Source organism: Numida meleagris, chromosome 2 (assembly GCF_002078875.1).
Source record: "Numida meleagris isolate 19003 breed g44 Domestic line chromosome 2, NumMel1.0, whole genome shotgun sequence".
Classification (NCBI taxonomy): domain Eukaryota; kingdom Metazoa; phylum Chordata; class Aves; order Galliformes; family Numididae; genus Numida; species Numida meleagris.
The window spans coordinates 80,934,832-80,953,989 of NC_034410.1; the positions used below are offsets into that span (position 1 = coordinate 80,934,832).

Here is a 19,158-nt window from a genome sequence, read left to right on the forward strand (position 1 = left end):
AAAGCTCGCAGTATAAAAACTTGCAGATCACGAGACCTCGTCCCTTTTTTCCGCCGTCTCTCGTCTTGGCAGCACCTCGCTCTCCAGCTGTCTTATCGTTGGTAGTAGAGTAAGGCTTACCTTGATTTTGGGCCATTCTCTCTCTGTGTATTGGATTTATCAGCTTAAATTGTAATTATATTGTATTGTAATGTGTTGTTTTGCATTCCGATATTTTATTTAGTAAATTAGTTTGTTTCTCCTCAGATTGTTGCCGCTGTTCTTTGCTCTCAGGGCCATCTCCTTACCCTTTTCCCCTTTTCCCTTTTCCCAGGGCGTGGGCCCATGGATCTCCCGTCCCCTTCATCACGGAACTGGGCCAAACGCCTGTAAACCGTTGACAATGAGTCAGTATTGTGCTCTTGCAGCCCAGAAGGCCAACAGTATCCTGGGCTGCATCAAATCAGCTCATGTGTGCAGGAGGCTACGAATCATGAGTACTATCCTACCAGTTTTATTGTAGTTATTAAAAAGAGTATTTTTCTCCAAATGAATACTTACAATAACCTGCATTGAAATGCTCACAAAAGCAGTATACTCACCATACATGGATTTTACTGCCCAGATGAGATTATTGCAATTCTGTATTTATAGATGCCTCCCAGAATGCTGGCCATAAGTAGTAAATCATTTAGACTGCAGTTGCTTATGTACTTATTCAGATTAAAAATAGTAATAACAGTAATAAGAACTTCATGTTTTTTATACCTAGTTGCATAGCATTTGTTTCTATTGGACAATACATTTATTTTTTTTCTTATTATCTATTATTATTCATTACATAATTTTCCATCATATCTATCTTAGCTGATAAATAATGAATCTCTTGGCTATTAATTATGATCTACTTTAGACTATCAGTTCTTGGCAATAAAATATTAGCACTTTATGGATTAAAAATCTGAAATTTTTAATGGCAGTAACAACACCCTTTTGTTTTAGTTTCAAGTAACAAAGAGAAAAGTGCTTGGCCCACTTTGTGACTATGATTAAGACAGTCTATTCTGGACAGTATTCTAGACTGTATATTAAACATTCAGTACTTTGTGTAGTCCTATTCCAGTAAATACTGATGACTTGTGTAAATATCCTTCTTGCCAAGCATTTATATTTTCTTTTAGCTACTTTTCTGGAGGCCTATATTGTCTTGTCTTTTTTCCTAGCACTACAACATACAAGAACAGAAATAATAATGTGACAAATCCTTTATAAGAATAAAGATTATCTTTCTGTTAATAATTAAAGTTATAGTGCTATTCATCTGGCATTCTAATTCTAGTTACAGTGAGAGATGGTATTAACCTTTAATTCAGCAATGAATCAAATATTTGGTCAGTCATATTTTATTGGATGTCTGATGTCATTTATAATGAAACTACTCAACCTGGGCATTTCATTGAAAGGTGAAAGAAAAACACCTGGTTAGATCTTTAGCCTCAGCCTTATGCATGAAATGATAGCTCATTATAAAATGCTACTTATTAGTACCTGAGCTTCTAGAGATAACCACTGAAATTGCTGTCAGTGCCATTAAAGATTTGTGTGACTGTCATACTAAGAAAAGGTTTCTATTCTCTTAACTGCATTATGGAATTGTATGGAATACACTTACAGAAAATTAGAATTTGTAAGTGGAAATTCTTACCATGATGCTGAAGCTGAATTTTCCCTCATTTTTAAATATTTCTGCAGACAGTTATCCTCATTGTGCAGTATTCACTGCGTCTTTCATGTTTACCACCTAGTAAATCAATAAATTGCAACAGTTCTACCTTGCCCTTTGTTTTGGAGAATGAAAGCCTATTTCCAGAAAAAAAGTATAAATTGTATTCTTCTATCATTGAATGTGTAACTACAAATTTCCCATGCTCCTGCAGTAGATTCCTTTTTGCTGAAAAGCTATGCTGATTCCAACTCGAGTACGTACTCCATTGGCTTATAAAGGCTGCATATTAAAATGTCAGCTACATCATTTGCCAGCTGCTTCTGTGACTACTGAGTATGAGAAATACTTGAGAGTAGCATTTATGTGCTGATAGCCCTCCAAGGTCTACACTTATTTTTCTCCATGTGAAGAAAAATATTTTTTTTCATTATTTACAGAGAAAAAACATAGAGTCCTAATTCAACATAAAGGGAAATGTAAGCCCTAATTTAAATTCTGTAATTTCAAGAGTTACGGAATAACATTATTTTGCACTTTGAAAATGGCTTCTGGTGCCAGCCCCAGAGATGCAACCAAATAAAGAAAAAATAAAAGGCAGAAAATGCTGCTTTGGTGAAAAAGATTGTGTTCCCACAGCCTCTCTACAAGCCTAACAGGACCCTTCAGTAGGAATGGGCCCAGGGAGGGACCAAGAGGAAACGATCATTGTCACAGCTGAAGCTCAGAAAAGCCATTTGTCTGCATTCCAGTTTAAGAGCTGCATCTCACCTACAGATGATTTGAATTACAATGGAAAGGTTCCTTAGACTTGGTAGGATGTGGCTTGCCTTCCAAACAACTAAGTAACATTTAATTTTTTTTTTTAATAGAACCATTAATTTATATACATCTTCTGTATTATCTAGTGTATTAAGCTATACCAATACACTATACTGGTCTTTAAAAAACAGATTTATCACACAGATTTCATAACATCATAGAATCATAGAATAGCTTATGTTGAAAGAGAACTTAAAGACCACCCAGTTCCAATGCTCTGCTGTGGGCAGGGTTGGCACCCATCAGATCAGTCTGCCCAGGGCCCCATCCAACCTGGTCTTGAACTCCCCCAGGGATAAGGCATGCCCCAGGTTATCCAGGCAACATATTCTAGTATGTCACTGCCCGCTGTGTAAAAAAAATTATTCCTAACATCTAAACTAAATATTCCCTCTTTTAATTTAAAGCCTGTTGTTCTATCACTATCAGACTGGGTAAAAGTTCGTTCCCCCCTCCCCGCCCTGTTTATAAGCTCCCTTCAAGTAGTAGAAGGCTGCACTGAGGTCTCCCTGGAGACTTCTCTTTTCCAGACTGAACAAGCTCAGCTCCCTCAACCTTTTTTTGTAGGAGAGGTGCTCCAGCCCTCTGATCGTTTTTGTGGCCCTCCTCTGAATCTGCTCCAAGAGCTCTGCATCTTCCTTGTGCTGGGGGCCCCATGCCAGGACTGGGTTGCAAAAAGCCAGCCTATCCTGGACAACTGATTCAGTTATTTCAGTTTCATATATCAGCATTCCCCCAGATACTTGATATTTAAACATAAACAAATGCATATCTCTTGGAACACCTTTTGTTACAGACTAGCTATAAACATATTTATTTATTTGTGACTGATCTGAATGAACTTCTACATATGTCATTTTAAAAGCTTGATTTCTGTTAGAATATGGCTACAAAAAACCCTCCACTGCTAAAAAATTATCCTAAAAATGCAAAGGAAGGTGCGTGCATATTCACCATGAATCTATTAGAAATGAGCTCAAATATAGGCAGAAAGTATTCTGTATTATTCATTCTATTCTACATCTGTTTCCCTGTTAGAAAAACAGCAAATTCTCATTTTTCTGTATCTGATTTACATTAATTTTATACTTATACCTTGGAGAAATAGACAATTGACCTTGAAATATAAAGAGAGACTGTTTTAGAATCTGGACACTTGTAGCATGTAAATTCATTATGATGTTATGTCTCAGGGAAGAAATTTTGGAAATGGGGAAATAACGACATTGAAGATAGGCAATGCAACCGTAGCACACTCAAAACTCAGTAGAAAGACGTAATGACAGTGGTCATTGTCTAGAACTTAAACCTTCCTCTAAAAAATAATAGTAATAATAATAATGATAAATATATTAACAACTATGTAAGAATAATAAAAAGGGGAAAATGGAAACATTGCAAAATACCAATTATAATAAGTTAATTCCTTGGCATTCTTTAAAGTGTAGATGCACTGTTACCTAAACTTTCCTATTAACCCTTGAAAGAATATATGCACCTGTATCTTCCCTCGATCAGCTATTATAAGGCCAAACAATATATGCCTTCGGTTCATGAGAGGTTGTTATTTCTTGGAAAATTGGTCTGCTGGCAATTCAGTTGGAAATTGACTTCATTTCCCGTGTTCACTGTACCCTAACTGAAGTCACAGGAGCTAGGTCAGGGAACATAAATAATATCCTCTTTTAAAATGTTTAAATACGTGTATAAATATGTTTATATAAAATTATTCTTACCTAAACACTTGGAAGGGAATAGGTTGCTGTGTTATTTTCCTAATGAGTGTAACTCCTCATATACTGCAGACTTATAGTAATTTGGCCTCAGTATGTAAATCTAAACATTCACGAAACTATAGCCATAAGTTGTCCACAGCCACATATGCATGAATATGAACACACAGATAAAATGTTTACTGCACTTAATGAAGTAAAAAGCACTTTATAGGAACTGTTCCTCTTTTCTGCAGTAATAGATTTGAGATACAGTGAAATACAATAATGTATTTTAAACTGCCATTTAACTGAAAGAACACTTTAGCGTGTTAAAAATTAATTCCTTATATATACAATATATATATGACAATTTCATCCAATATATCAGCTGTCACAACATTTCTGAAGAATTTGACAGTTTTGCATACAGATTTGCACTAATCTTTATCCTTTGTATCTATTTTCATCAGGATCCACCAAAACCCATTACTTGTAATACCTGGAACAAAATGATACTGTGGAATGAAAAGATGGCTTTGGGGCTTTTTAAAATGTAAATCATCAGTTTTTCTTTGATATGTGACACTTTACTGATGTTTGAAAGACTAACAAAGAAGAAAACATTGTGGAGAAATCTACAGTATCTTTGCCTTTGAAGTACATGTGGGACTTGTTTTAAGAAATGAGAAAATGTTGTTTAGAAAAAAAGAATCTAAAAATGCATACAGTGTTGTAGATTTTTAATACTCTTCTGAACCGTTCCTCTGAATCTTTTGAGTTTTGCCCATCTCTAGTAATTATTTTCATTATTTACTCATATAGACGTACCTATTTTTTCAGCTCCAAAATTTCAATTGAAGTATTAATTCTAGTTTTTGTTGAAAGTTAAGAACAGATTAATTTTATGAGCTAAGAACAGATATGAATACAAGAGGACAGTAAAAGTAATCTGAATTCCTTTCCTTTGAGATCAGACAAAAGTGCCACAGCACCTTTGTTGTCTAAGAAATATTTTTAAGTGAATTCCAAAAGGATAACTAACAAGAAAGCATTTACATGACTAACTCTTTTCCTTATTCTACCTACAAAATGCTCATTGGTAATTTTTGATTTCCTTTAATATATTGATTATGTGAATAGAGTATCTAAGTAATTTTCAGAACGTGCTGTGGGATATCACAAGTGTGAGGCCTATGTCCTCTGCATTTACTGTTTCTGAAAAATAACTGCCTTAATGTCTTAAATTTATTACACAGAATACAGTAAGTTCTATAATGGTTAAAAAAAATTATTCCTAAGCAGGTCAGATCAATTGGTCTCATACTAGTATTGCTGAAAGAAATAGGTGCTCAAAATTCAAGCAGTCATAACTGAGATTTTGCATAATGGGAAGAAGAAAGACCAAAATACAGTGTTTAAAATTATTTCCTTTCATCTGCAAGATTAACTATTAACATTTATTTCAAAGTACCACTTAAAAGTATTATGGCTTTATAGAACATATGTATCACTATTTGCTCTCAGAATGAAGTTAAATGCAGAAATGTTGTTAGTTTTCAAGGATCACCAGAGCATCCAGGGAACAGCTATAAACAGATAAACACTTTAGTTTATCTAACAAAAAAAGAAAAAAAAAAAACAGGAGAAATGAAAGTCAGTGTGACAGTAAAGAGACCTTGGAACACTCAATTCCTGTGGGAAAATAATTTTTTGTCAACCAAACATTCTTTTATATTTGTATTTAATTCAAAAAAGATTGAATATTTCCAGTCTAAATTAATAGGTGATATGTTTGGCATCAAATCAAAGAAAAGGCTGAAAAAAAACCCAACACCAAATGTGTTATTACCTTTTACTGAGATGCTCTGCAGTCATGACTATTGACGTATGGCCACTGTCTCCTCATTGGAAACTATCAAGTGTAACATGTTATTACATATTGAAAGCATTTATGCTATTTTTTTATGAATGACAAAATCACTGCTGAATATTAATAAGAATCTTTTATCAGTAATTAATAGATGATGACATTGGTTAAAATGGCTAAAGTGTTTGCTGTGCATTTTCTTTTTGTATCATGTGTGGGTGTTTGGACTACAGGCTTTAATACTCAGTACATCTCCGCTCTTTGATGAATGATGCATTTTTTTAGGTTTTTTTTTTTTTTTAAAGTTATCATAGTTTATCATCCTGCTTGGAGGAAAATTTCACAAGTAGAAAATATACTTCAAGATTTATTTCACATTTGGGAAATGTGAACTATGCTGTTTTGCTATTGGTCTCCTTGTATCTCTGTCTCTCACACACACATGACCCGTTTACTTTCAGAACTTGAGAAAAAAGCCAAGGATATGATTCCAGCAATGACAATATAATATTCTAATAAAGTATTAACACATTCCAGTGAAACAATGAAGACAATCCTAATGACATCTGTATGAATTGAGCTGGATCTCTAGGAACAACTTTTTCCTTTCCTGCAGATCAAGCAAAAAGTGTAGTCTCTGCAATTCAGATGCAAAAGAACAATACACTGTCCCAGATTTTACCAGCCTGAGATACCAGTATGACACTGCAGGTGCAGGTCAGTGTAATCATGTGAAATTCACAGTAACCACAAATGAATTCTGCATGATGACTGAGAAACTACTAGATTAAGGAAGTTATACAAACAGGAACTACATTTTCACATGAGAGGAGAATACTTCATATACCGGAACTTTCCAAGAAGGAAATACAAATCCTACCAAGATATTTAAGTTCTTTTGGAAATTTATTTTGACCATTTATTTTTAGGTGCACTTTATGACTTTCATAGGCTTCATTTCTTTAAGACTCAGAGTCTTTTTACTAATAAAAAGTTTCTTCATATAAAATGAAATATATTTATTTACATAAAAGTTTATAAATCAGTGCATGTAACTGTGCCTTATATTTATGCTTGTGCAAGAAAGCAACTGCACCACCAAGTAAGCAGGGGTAGACTCACTAAAATGAGCAATGAGAGAAACAATAAGACCCTTTTACTTCATATAATTCTAATTTTCTGACTTGAGAATGAAGAGGAATATACTTTCCTAATACATTGCATGAATTTGTGTTTAACTTCAGTGTGGTGTCCTATTATGTTGTCATGATTTATCCTACCTGACTCCACTTCTACTGGTTTTACAGAGGTCTTAATGGGTATCCTGTGAATTGAGGTATGCTGGTTCACCAACAGAAACAGAGTATGTGCTGAAAAACCAAAAGCATTTGCTGGGATATATTCTAGAGTAATTTGCAAAGGTAAATACAATTTAATTGATTATTTTTCTTCTGAGCTTTCTGAAGATGTTGTCTCGCTCCAATTTACAGGAGGGAGAGGAGATTCTTTTAATATGTATATACCCGATGGTGAGATTAAGACACAAAGAGTCAAATGTTAGCCCAACCAGTTTATTACAAATTCTAGTCATTTAGGGAGACGGGGAAGGGAAGACAGGCAATAGAAAAGATAGGAAATAAAAGCAAGGAGTCTTTGGAGGAAGCAAGAGAGATAGTCACCACCACAGTCCCAGCATTGCTCGTAGTTCAGATGTTGATCTTCAGTAGTGATGGGTCATCGGAGGTTGCTGTTTGGTTGACGACAATGACGATAACGACAACATTTTCCAATGACAGTAAAAACTTATTTACAGGTCCAAAGTGGTCGAGTCAGCTCCTTTTGGAGTGATAGCTTCTGTCTTTTGGATCTCAGAAAGGACTTCCTTTGTTCCCATCTTCCGGGCCATACCAGCAGATAAGAGGGAGCAGGGAGGCACCCTCTTGTAGCTTGCCTTCACAGAATAGAGTAGTATCATCCCCCAATCTCCCAGACCAAGCTGGAGTTATTTGCACAGGCCAGATCTTCCACCAGTAAACATTCCCTTCTGAAGGCAAACCGCTCCAAAGTAATGCTATAAAACTGTCCAGAATGTGATGCTGACTGCCACAAGGGACAACCACTTCTCACCTTCTAGATAAGTCAGGCTTATTGCAAAAAATGCCACAGAAAGCAAGCTTTGAACCAAAGAGAAAAAAAAGGAGGACTCAGACAGATGTTAAGGACTGTTCAGGAGACTATGATCCTGCTGTCTTCCATGAGAGTTAGCATGCTGGGATGCAACAGAGTACGAGAGGAAACATCACATTTTAATGTTATTGGCCCTTTCAGAACCTATTAGAACCACTGCAAGATAAATGCTTGCCTATTCTGTCATGTTATTCACTCTCCTTTCAGTTTCCCCTCTATGTTTTCATAGTTCATTACATTTATTCCTGAAGACATTACTTTATAAACTTTCCTTATCTACTTTCTGCAAATACCTGCAAGTTTCTGTAAGCTACTGGTTTTTTTCTGTGTCCTCACCATTGTGGTGAAGACCACCACATCAGATATTCTGTTTGTAACTTGTCGCCTTGCCCACAAGGACTACTTTCCATCCCCGGCCACCTTGTCACATTTACACATCAATATGATGAGCGGCAAAATGTCATTTATTGTTAAAAGCTATAGAACTATATAGTATATCTTATCTTTTATTAGACTGTTCCAGAAGCCCATGCAGGCCCCTGGCCAATCATATTGAATATCCCGCTCTGGCCACTCACTTCTGAAAAGCCATACACGGAGTTGTTGTGCCCTTTGTTATTTAAACAAAGAAGGACAGCCTTCCCTTCTTATGTCATGGGTTCAAATAAAATAGGTGAACCAATAGCAAGCATATGGGGAAGCATATGGGGAAGGGCCTTACACGATAGAGCTCGAGCTCCGTGACATGCCTACTACAACACACCATCGATTTAATGACATGTCCTGCAACTTGACACTTTGACACAGCTTACAGTACTTCAGAAGTTTGAAACAATTTCTAGCAAACTAAAGACCTCATGAGATATATTAGTACAAAGCATTGTCTGTGAAATACCTTGAAAAAGCCGTCAAGCTATATATCAAGATGAAATTAACCAATACTCTGTATCATATTGACTTACATCATTGCCTGAACTTCAAAGTAAGCATTCACTTTTTTATTGGCACCCCTCTATGCACACACACATATAAATATGTATTTAAATACTGTGCACATGCACAGTACGGTATGAACATAATAAGAATAGTAATATAATATAAAAAGTAATTAAGGAAACCATAAAAGCCGTGGAAATTTTTTTTTAAAAAGGAGAAATTGGGATATTAAATAAGACTCTTACAGGGAAAATGAAATAAACTAAGTCTGCTAGAGAAGCAGAAAGGTAAATTCATCATGACTCAATGAAGAACATGCAAAGATTGGGTATTCAAAATATAGAAAGAGAAGATCAATAACTAAGAAAGCACCAAGGACCAAAATTTACACAGTATCAAGCTATATTACAAGGAAGTACAATCTAGGCAGTGATGCAAACATTGAACAAGGTGAACACCACGAAATCCATTGGCAATACAGATATCCAGAAGGGATTTTAGAGTACATGTTAAATCTTGTACTCCTGTTCATTTACATGCATTGCAATCACATAAGTGAGCCAGGCAGCCTGCAAGATCAGATGGTTTTGAGGTTGTATCCCTCAACCAGAAAAGAAATAAGATAAACTACAAAAGTTTTATACACTGTGACTGAGATGTTCACGTATTTTTTGCCACACAAACTTCACGCAAGCGATGAATTGATAAACTGATAACATGTTAAACAAAAAATAGCTACTATTCATACTTCAGATCATTAAGAATATTATTCTGTAAATCTGAAGAAGTCTCATAAGTCAAGCGGATAAGAAGACTAGTGTAACAAAAATTCTTTGACAGGCTGTAGGCCAGGCAGTATTTTTAAGACAAATGATAAATGCCGGAGGAAAGTAGGATATGAAACCAAGATAATGGATTTGCTGTCAGGGACAATTTTTCCTGAGGGCCTGTGGAATGTCAGTACCTTTCAACTGTACTTAGGGTTGTGTGAGTTCTAGGGAGCGTGCATTTGTCTTTTTTTCCATCTTCAGTACTCTCAGGTACATGAATCACTGTGATCAAATAAATTATGATGGCATGAAGCTTGCAGTCTCATTACCAATTGCAAAAAAAGTGATAGATTCTGAAATATGACCACAGAAGTACAGGTATGGTTAATCCAGATACCAATTAATGGCAATACGTAATAGGATATCAGTACTCAAGGCCTGAAGGTGCAACAGGTTGCAAAAAGACCACCATTACAAACTTCTTCTTTTCAAATGCATTTGATATGATAAACAAGTAGAGCTTTTAATTATTGTTCCCAACCATGAAGTTCATTTTTAGGGGACAGTTGTTAATGACATGCAAATAGCTAACTCCTTCAACTCAGTTATATCAACCACTAATTAAAGAGGGAATTTTTGCAATATATTCATAAACACTAAACATCCAAAATTGTCTCTTGTTTTCTCCATTAAAACAGGATACCAGGAACAGAGCAATTCAGATTCATTTACAGATAGAACATCAAAAATATTTCTTCCTTTGATGGTAGCAATAGTGGGCAACTTCACTCCAGGCCTTGATTAAAGTTCATCTTACTAAATACAAAAAATGTTAAATGGCTATTAGAAAGACCTGCTAGTTTATATATACTACAGATATGGATATAGATATATAAAGTACATATATATATGTACATGTGTATATACATATATTTGTATATAAATATATATATAGTATAAGTATATACTATATACTTATATAGGAGTATATAAATACATGTAGCATATACATTCTCTCTATATATATACATGTAGTATAAAGTATAGTATTGATCCCTGAGTAAGAAAATTATACTTCCTCCAAAACAATTGTGACCCATAGAAGTTTCAACAGTTCTCTAAATTATTCATTATTCATTATTCTATTATTCATAGAATAATAGAACTTCAATTTTCATAGAATCATAAAATCATAGAATTTATTTCCATTGAAACTACAACAGATACAAAGAGCACAATAACACTATTTGATAGAGCAAATTCTCAGCTATAGAACACAGTTTTGCAACACAGTTGAACCACTGTTAGCTATTTTCATCAATGATGAACCAGACCCTGCATGCTGCACTTGTAAAAATACGCATCAGCTCAGGTGATGCTCTGTCACTGTCGCTACTGCTGAAGCACACCACCCATTGCCTCACTGTGCTCACATCCACACTGTGGTCTCTGTAAATGTTCAGCAAGCATTGACGAATGTCAGCTGATGCAATTTTTTCTTCATGGAGGAATTCAGTGACACTCCTTTGCTGAATCTGCACTTTGATGTCAGACGCCATTTTGTCAGACTGCCCCTCTGCTGCCATCTGTCACATGGCAAAAAAAAACGTAATGGAATACTGGTGGGAAGGTTCAACCTCTACTGCCATACCACCAACATCTGCCTCTGATGTCGTGGGACAAGATCATAAAACAGGAAGCATACTTTGGTAACAGCCCTTATAGTAAAACAGTCAGGCTGCATCTTCCAATGTTTTGATACTTCATTCAATTCCCTTTTGAAATGATTGAGCAATCTGCACATTCAGTATCATTTTTGATAGGTCTTATAATAATTTCTATTCATATTTTATTCTGAGAGCTCATTTCACAGTGGTCGAGTTGTCCAGATGCAACTTTCACTATCCAGTGCTTGCTAGTGAAAAAGCCATCTTGCATGCGCAAGTTGTCAGCCTTTCACATGGCTTGAATTTATAAATTTCAAAGTGTTGTATAGAGAACTGAGAAGAAAGGTGAGGGAACAGGATTTAACAGGCTTACAGTATACACTGTATAGGTTGTAACACTGTAACATGGAAGCAGAATAACAGCATACCCAACACACCTGTGACAGGATTCCAGCTGAGTGTTAAGAAAAGGCTCTTCACTGAGAAAGCAATCATGAAATTCAACAGGCTTTCCAGGGCAGTGGTCATGGCACCAAGCCCATCAGAGTCCAAGAAATACTTGGACAATGCTCCTAGAAACATGGTTGGAATTTTGAGAGGCCTTGTGTGAAACTAGGAGTTGGATTTGTTGACCCTTGTAGTACTTATCCAGGTCAGGATGTTCTATGATTCTATTATTCTATACAGCACTACTACATACAGTTCATACAAGTCCTTATTTTTATATCAGGATAGAAGAGCAATATCTTGGCATCACATACTCACAACTATGTTTTTCTACAGAATTTCTAGTAATTCTCACTGATGAAGGACCCTGCATTAAAAATAATAATAATAATAATTTTTTAAAAAATGCCCATTGCACTTTTCAAAATTGTGTTTCTACCAGTATGTATTAAAATATCTGGCTTAGCAAATGAGAGCTCAGGAAAAAAAAATGCTTTGTAAGTCTGGAATTCACTTATATTTTAATGAAAAAAAATGAATATTTTTAGACATGACAGATAAGCCAATTTGTAAAGTGAAATTTTCCCACCAAAAATTTCTAAAAGTGAAGTACTTAACCTAATGTAATATTATCTAGGGAAACTCTTTTTTACTTTACATTCTGGGAGAGTGGTTATTAAAAAAAAAATAATGCTCAGCTAAATAGCTTTATTTCCTAAAGATTTGTCCTGCTCATCAAGTTATACATTGTTCCAAATCTTCTATATTTTCATTCTTATTGTTTTTTTTCTGAACAGCTTTTAGGTATTGTTTCAGGACCATTCCTTTTACACTGACAGAAATTCTTGAAACAGAATTAGTTTGAATACATTACCAGAAGATGTTCAGTTAAGGGGAACAATGGCTTGCATAGTTTCCCATATTGACTGATTGACAATAATGCTGAAGAAAGGGTTTGCTTCTGAGCTTACCGTCTCACAGTCAAAATACTTGCCAGATTCAGTAAATCCACATATACACTTCACTGTCTTTTGCATCTGTTTTCTCAGCTATAGAACAAATTTAGGAGAGAAAGCTTAAGCTAGAACCTCTATCAAACTAATACACAGATCATTATTTCCAAAGTCCCCTTGCTAGACTCTGTGTGCCATCAGCAATGACAGTTTGCTCTGCTTTCTAAGGTTACTCTTCATTCCACATGACTTACATGTTTATGTGTGGTTTAGGAACAAATGATGTGAATCACAAATGTCCTACTGGTGAGGGAGAGACAATGTCTGTTACATACCTCTTAGAGAAAAGCTCTCTTTTGTATCGTTGTGCTGGTGAGATAAATGTCCATATGTCTGCTTTCCCATGAGGATTAAGTGAAGGAAATTTAGAGAATAACTCAAAGCCAGTTGAGTTTATGATAATTTATTCATTGTCTTTGGTCTGCTTTGGAGGAGACCTGGAGGTGCTGGGTCAGGTATCCAGCATCCCCATTATAGTATAAATCCAGCTGATTTGAGGTTGTAATTTAGTTGCTTGAGTTTTTGTAAAAGTCCAGATGGGACATCTAGATGGGAAAATGTTTCAGTGTAAAATATTTCCTTTAACTTCCAGTAAGATCCTTTGGAATTCTTGTCTATAGTGTCAATGCAGGACTATTTTAAAGTCAATGTTTCACCTTAGGTGAAACTGCAACAATGACTTGAGCAATGACTTGAGCTGGGCAAGAAGGCAGACATTTCCTGCTATCAGGAGACATAAGATGAATCCATACAGCAGAGCTGTGTAGCTATGCTCCTCTTGTAAGCAAACCAACATTCAGCATAAAAGAAGTACAGAACAAACAAAAATTTGAGTTTGAGGACAATTTTCCTCTCTCATATAGAAATATCATGTGTTTTCATACAGACAACACAGACAAACTGGCCTTCTCTTGGACCAGTTCCACCCCACTGAAAATCAGGGAGCCCTGCAGTCCCAGGAATTGCAGAAATTCTTTACACAGGATCTACTGGCTGCACTTAAAGACCTTACACTCAAACCTCTAAAGGCTGAGACAGTAAAAGGCCATGGAAATCCATACAACATTTTCCAAACTCTCATCAAGTATAAAGAGTATTAAGAGCCATCCACCAAGTGAATGCCTCTCTCGGCTTGGAAACTCTTCCACTTCTCCTCTCCCTTCCCTACTTCACAAGTATCAGCTTTTGCAATCAATTTTTACAAGACCATTTGATATACTGAAGGGTAATGGCCAGGTGAGCTCATTATATAAGAACATACATCCTGTAGGTTGGCAGGTCTCAAAGTTCTGATAGTCAGATACAATCATCCATAAAATAATATATCCAATCCTAATTTGAGAGACATGAGAATCAACTGTTTCACAATATTTATTTGTTTTTATTAAATAGTGCCTGGCCCTTGGTCTGGAGTTCAGCAGATAGGTCAACTTGGAATTTTCATAAGTACTTAGAGCAGAAGGACCTCTAAATTGTGTTTCAATATTCCAGAAATGTTTGAGTTTTTTTCCCCGTCTCCACTGTATGCTGTTTAGAAAGCTTACTGTCTTCAGGTAATCCATTAAGCATTTGCTGTATATTCAGTAGTATAGTCATGTTGTATAAATGCATTATTTCCTTACTTTGCTAAGTGTCAGCTTGTCTGTAACTCAGAGAATAGCATTTTCTTCAAGGACAAAAGCACTGCAGTTGATTTCAGTGTATCTGTACATCAATCTGACTGAAGACTGAAGGCCAAAGACTGAAATCTGATAAAAGAAATATCAATGGAGAGAGGCTCTGCTTTTGCAGACAATTTGACTTTAATTCAAACAATTTGCTCTTGCTCTTGTTGTTATTTTTTGTTTTGTTCCTTTTCACTTTTTCCCCCTCAAGCAAATTAAGAGTTGAGAAACCAACAAAAAAAACATACTTTGATGGATACAGATAGACTAGATTGTGCTATTTCTTTATTTCTACATTCTAATGAGTAACAAGTTCTGATGATTATTCTTGACTTTTCAGATACAGTCCAGGTGTTCCTCAAATTGCATTTGAGGAACTTGCTATCCTGCCTCCACCACTGCATGTTCTGTTATATCTAAGGGAAAGCTGCAACCTATGGTTGCAAACTGTCTGTATCAGAGACTGATAGCAGGAAAAGAAAAGTTGTCTAGCTCTGGGAAATCTAATTACAGTCAGAAAAATTTTCATAGCTCAAAGTGTATTGAGAAGTCAAAATATAAAGATATAAAACTATACTATATAAATAATTTCAGCATATCTTGTTTAACAATGACAAATTATTTCTTTTATGTTTACATAATCCAAGTGAAATTTGCAGCTGCAATCATGCAATAACATTATAAACATTCACTGAAATGAACAAATGAACTCATTCTGAACAGATGAATTCAGACCACTAGTATTTCTGGGTTTTTATTTTTGTCTGGTTACCTCCTTAAAAGCAATGATGCGTAGCAGTATTTGTTTATCTGAAACAACACCAGTCTTTTGCTAATTGTGTATCACTTATACTGGAATATGGAATGGAAAAGCCCATGCATCAGTTTTAAAAGATTGGCTTATACCACATCTAGATAATACTATCCCAAACACAACTTTTTCCATAATTTTCAGATTTATGTTGGTTTCTTCTCTTTCTGCTCTTATTTATCCAAATGATAACCAGAGACTTGTACTTGGGATTTTGACCATATGAATATTTATTTGCTTCTCTGAGAATGTAACAGCTTTTGTCAGAATTGTAAAATGGACAACTCTTGGAAACTCTCTGGAACAGTGTTTTACTCAATTGAGTCCCGGGGAAAAAAAAATGAACATGAAACACTCAGACACTGTTACTTTCTAGCACCTCTACTGCTGCCAAATGCAAATACTCTAGATGCTACAGAGAAAACTTTGTAGGCAGAAGTTCCCCTGCTAACAAGTAAAAAGAAGTAACGTGAAACAATGTTTATAACGATTAACACTCTATACAAACTTCTCTCTCATAATTACGTCAAATAGAGAAGGCAATGCTTGGCTAACTATTTTACTCTTTATTCACTCACTGAATGCCCTTCTTTATTCCTGAGAAATGTACTGAGAATTGCACAATATTCAGTTTGCACTGACTGAAATGCAAGTACAGACAAGAATTTCTCAAGGAGCTGTGAGTTAACCAGAAATAAGAAGTCATTTCAAAATAGTACAATTATCTCCCTCCAAGGGCTATAGCTGGCCTTTTCAAAAGATAAACTATATAAGACTACTAAACATAAGAAATATAAATGTTGTGTCAATATTAAGCTTCCTGATGTTTTTTTCCTGATGTTATGCTTTAAAGAAGATATTTTTTTTTTTCAGAAAAGTATTGTAAAAATATCATAGTACTTTATCCATTAAGGGACTAGGCAGTATTTTTTTTTTTTTTTTTTTGTATTTAAACTGAATAACAACCTTATCTGTTTTATTTTACCCTACTAGGAATAATTTTGGACAATCTGGTCATTACTGTTTCAAACATTTCACACTGTTCAGCTCATTTTGTAGGAATCCCCTCGTATGCACTCATGAGTTTTAAACAGTAACTGCTAAATGAACCTGATGAGCTACACACCTAGATGACATTTTGACCGTAACAATTAAAGGGAATTTGAAGTGAGCCCTAGTTTGTGATAACAAATTCAGGAGTCTTTCAAAGTGCTGAGATATAATGACCATTTGCTGCTCCTGATGGACAATCATTACTTTGCCAATCTCGGCTTCATTACATAATTCAAATGGGAATTTGCACGTTAGTATTTTTGTTAGGAACGTTCAGTGACATCACACATCAGGATAAGAGTCATTAAAAAAGGTCTAAATTACCTCAAAAGATTAAAGTTGATTATATGGTGTTTTCTCACACAAGCTACTGAGGTTGACATAAGATACCAGTGAATTTTCTCTGGCATGTCATAGCTTTTAAAATCAGAATCACTTTCTGTTTGAAACAAATGGGGCTGAAGACTATCATACCCTCTGTGTGAATGCTTGTTAGAACGGAAATTCAAGATAAGTAGAAAAGCAGGAGGAGTAAAGAAAAAGAATGAATTAAGTTCTGGATTAAAAGTTATCTTGGTTTTGCAGGCTTTCCACAGAAATAAAACCAGAAAAAATAATGGCTCATTGGCTCATTTTGCCAGAAGCAAATTTAATAATTAAATGTCCTCTTACTTTTTTTTCTTTCTTTTTTTTTTTTTTTTAATTTATACTTGTTTCACTTCCCTAACTGTTCCCAAGTAGGGAATGAGAACATGGAGCTTTAATTAGATTCTCTGACTGTTAATGTGGTAAAAGTTTATTCACATTAGCCTATCTTCTTCTCCTATTGGACTACTAACAGAAAGAAAGGAAAATTGCCATATTTAAGTTATGATACTGTTAAGGCAGATAAAAGAATATCACCATTAATACTGAGTCGCTTTACTTCATATATATATTAACTAGAATGGAAAAAAAGAAACCAAAATTTGTATTAGTTAAAAACCTCTTCAACATTTTCAGTATTTTAATAGCTTTCTCTGAATCATCCATTCACCTTTGCAATTTTTCCTTCTCACAGTTGAATATTAAGGTGCGAATAGAGATTGTTTTCTTAACTTGGGCATCTTGAATTACAATCCTGAGATGAGTTTATCCTTCTCTCAAGGTTTTCTTATATAATAATTTTTTTTAAGCACAAATAAAGAATTACTCATCCATCACAACAGTGCAACTGCAGTATAAATTAATAATTAGTTATTGTTCTTCCTTTAGCAATGTACTGAATAATTGCTTTTAATGACTCTTTGGTCTATGTCTGTTGTGTCAGTTATCAGTATTATGTAAATGTCAACATAACGCCAAAATATGTGTTCCTGTAATAAAGTGATATATGTTGTCTGTATGAAAGTCCATCTGAATAGTTCTAATCTACTGTGAAAGTATAGACAGTTACAAATACATAAACTGAGCATTAACCAGAGGATATTGTTTGTCTCTTAATCTTCTGATTCCTTCATCTACAGGTCTATCTGGAAAGCAAATCCAATAGTTCATATCTGATATAGCATGAAATAGTGGAAAAGAGAACTAAAAATACAAGTAATTACAATTAATAAAAATCTATCAATTAAAGTCACTTGTAAAAAAGGCATTAGATAACACTTCATGAATTATATAAAATAATGTGTCCTGTGTTAGAAAGAAATAGCCAATCATGTAAGGACAGAAATAGGGGCTGGCAGGAGAAAAAAACAAAGAAAACAAAAACAAGCAATAATAACAAACAGAAAAAAAAGTAGATTTGTCAAAACAAGGGGCTTAATTATTTACGTAAGAAAAATAATTCATGTTCAGTTGGCTTTGAAACAATGCTAGGTATTTCAAGAGAGAAGTACAATTGTTTGAAGAGAGCAATGCTACACATTTGTAACAGTCATAGCAGGAGCACACCAAAGTTCGTTGAGGACCATCACTCTAAGACACTGTAGGGACACGAAAATAATGTTACTGGGAATCTTTTTGGATAGGCTTTTTTTTGTGTTTCATTTAATAAGGAAGTTAAAAAAAAAGCAAATTCTGTATTTCTCTACAGGATGCTGTATTCCTCTCTGTACAAGAAGTAATTTCATCGTAACAACTTTTCCTGAGCTGTAAATTCAATATATTGTCCATAACCTGCTGTTTTAATAAGATTTCTTTTTTCACACTGTAACAGAGTCCTCAATTCTACTTTAGCTAGAGCTATTATGTCAGAATAGGATGGGGACAGTAACTTACATGCTAGACAGTTGTCTGGAGATGGCTTGCTTTTTTTTTGTCTATATTTTTTTCTGCCTATATTTCCTGTTTGCATGTTTTTATACATGTTAGGAAATCTTTTCCTAAAGGACGTGTATATTTTAAAGCCACTCAGCTTTGAATGCCAAGAATGGATGTTCAGAGGGGAAAGAAGCTTTATTGGTTAACAGTGCACTTTTCTAGGACACTAGTATTTCTCAAACTCAGTCTTATTAAAAAGTATG

At 34.9% G+C, this 19,158-nt stretch overlaps 1 long non-coding RNA gene across 2 annotated transcripts in view; it reads right to left on the reverse strand.

The window, feature by feature from the left end:
- The window catches only part of LOC110395196, a 32,272-nt gene that overhangs the window by 2,900 nt on the left and 10,214 nt on the right, over window positions 1-19,158 (reverse strand). The window contains exon 3 of one of the 2 annotated variants that reach the window (XR_002436250.1): window positions 7,664-8,280. The exons of the other annotated variant lie outside the window; for it this stretch is intronic. This is a non-coding gene — a long non-coding RNA (uncharacterized LOC110395196). Of the gene's footprint in view, window positions 1-7,663; window positions 8,281-19,158 lie in introns of those variants that run through there. 2 annotated transcript variants of the gene reach the window in all.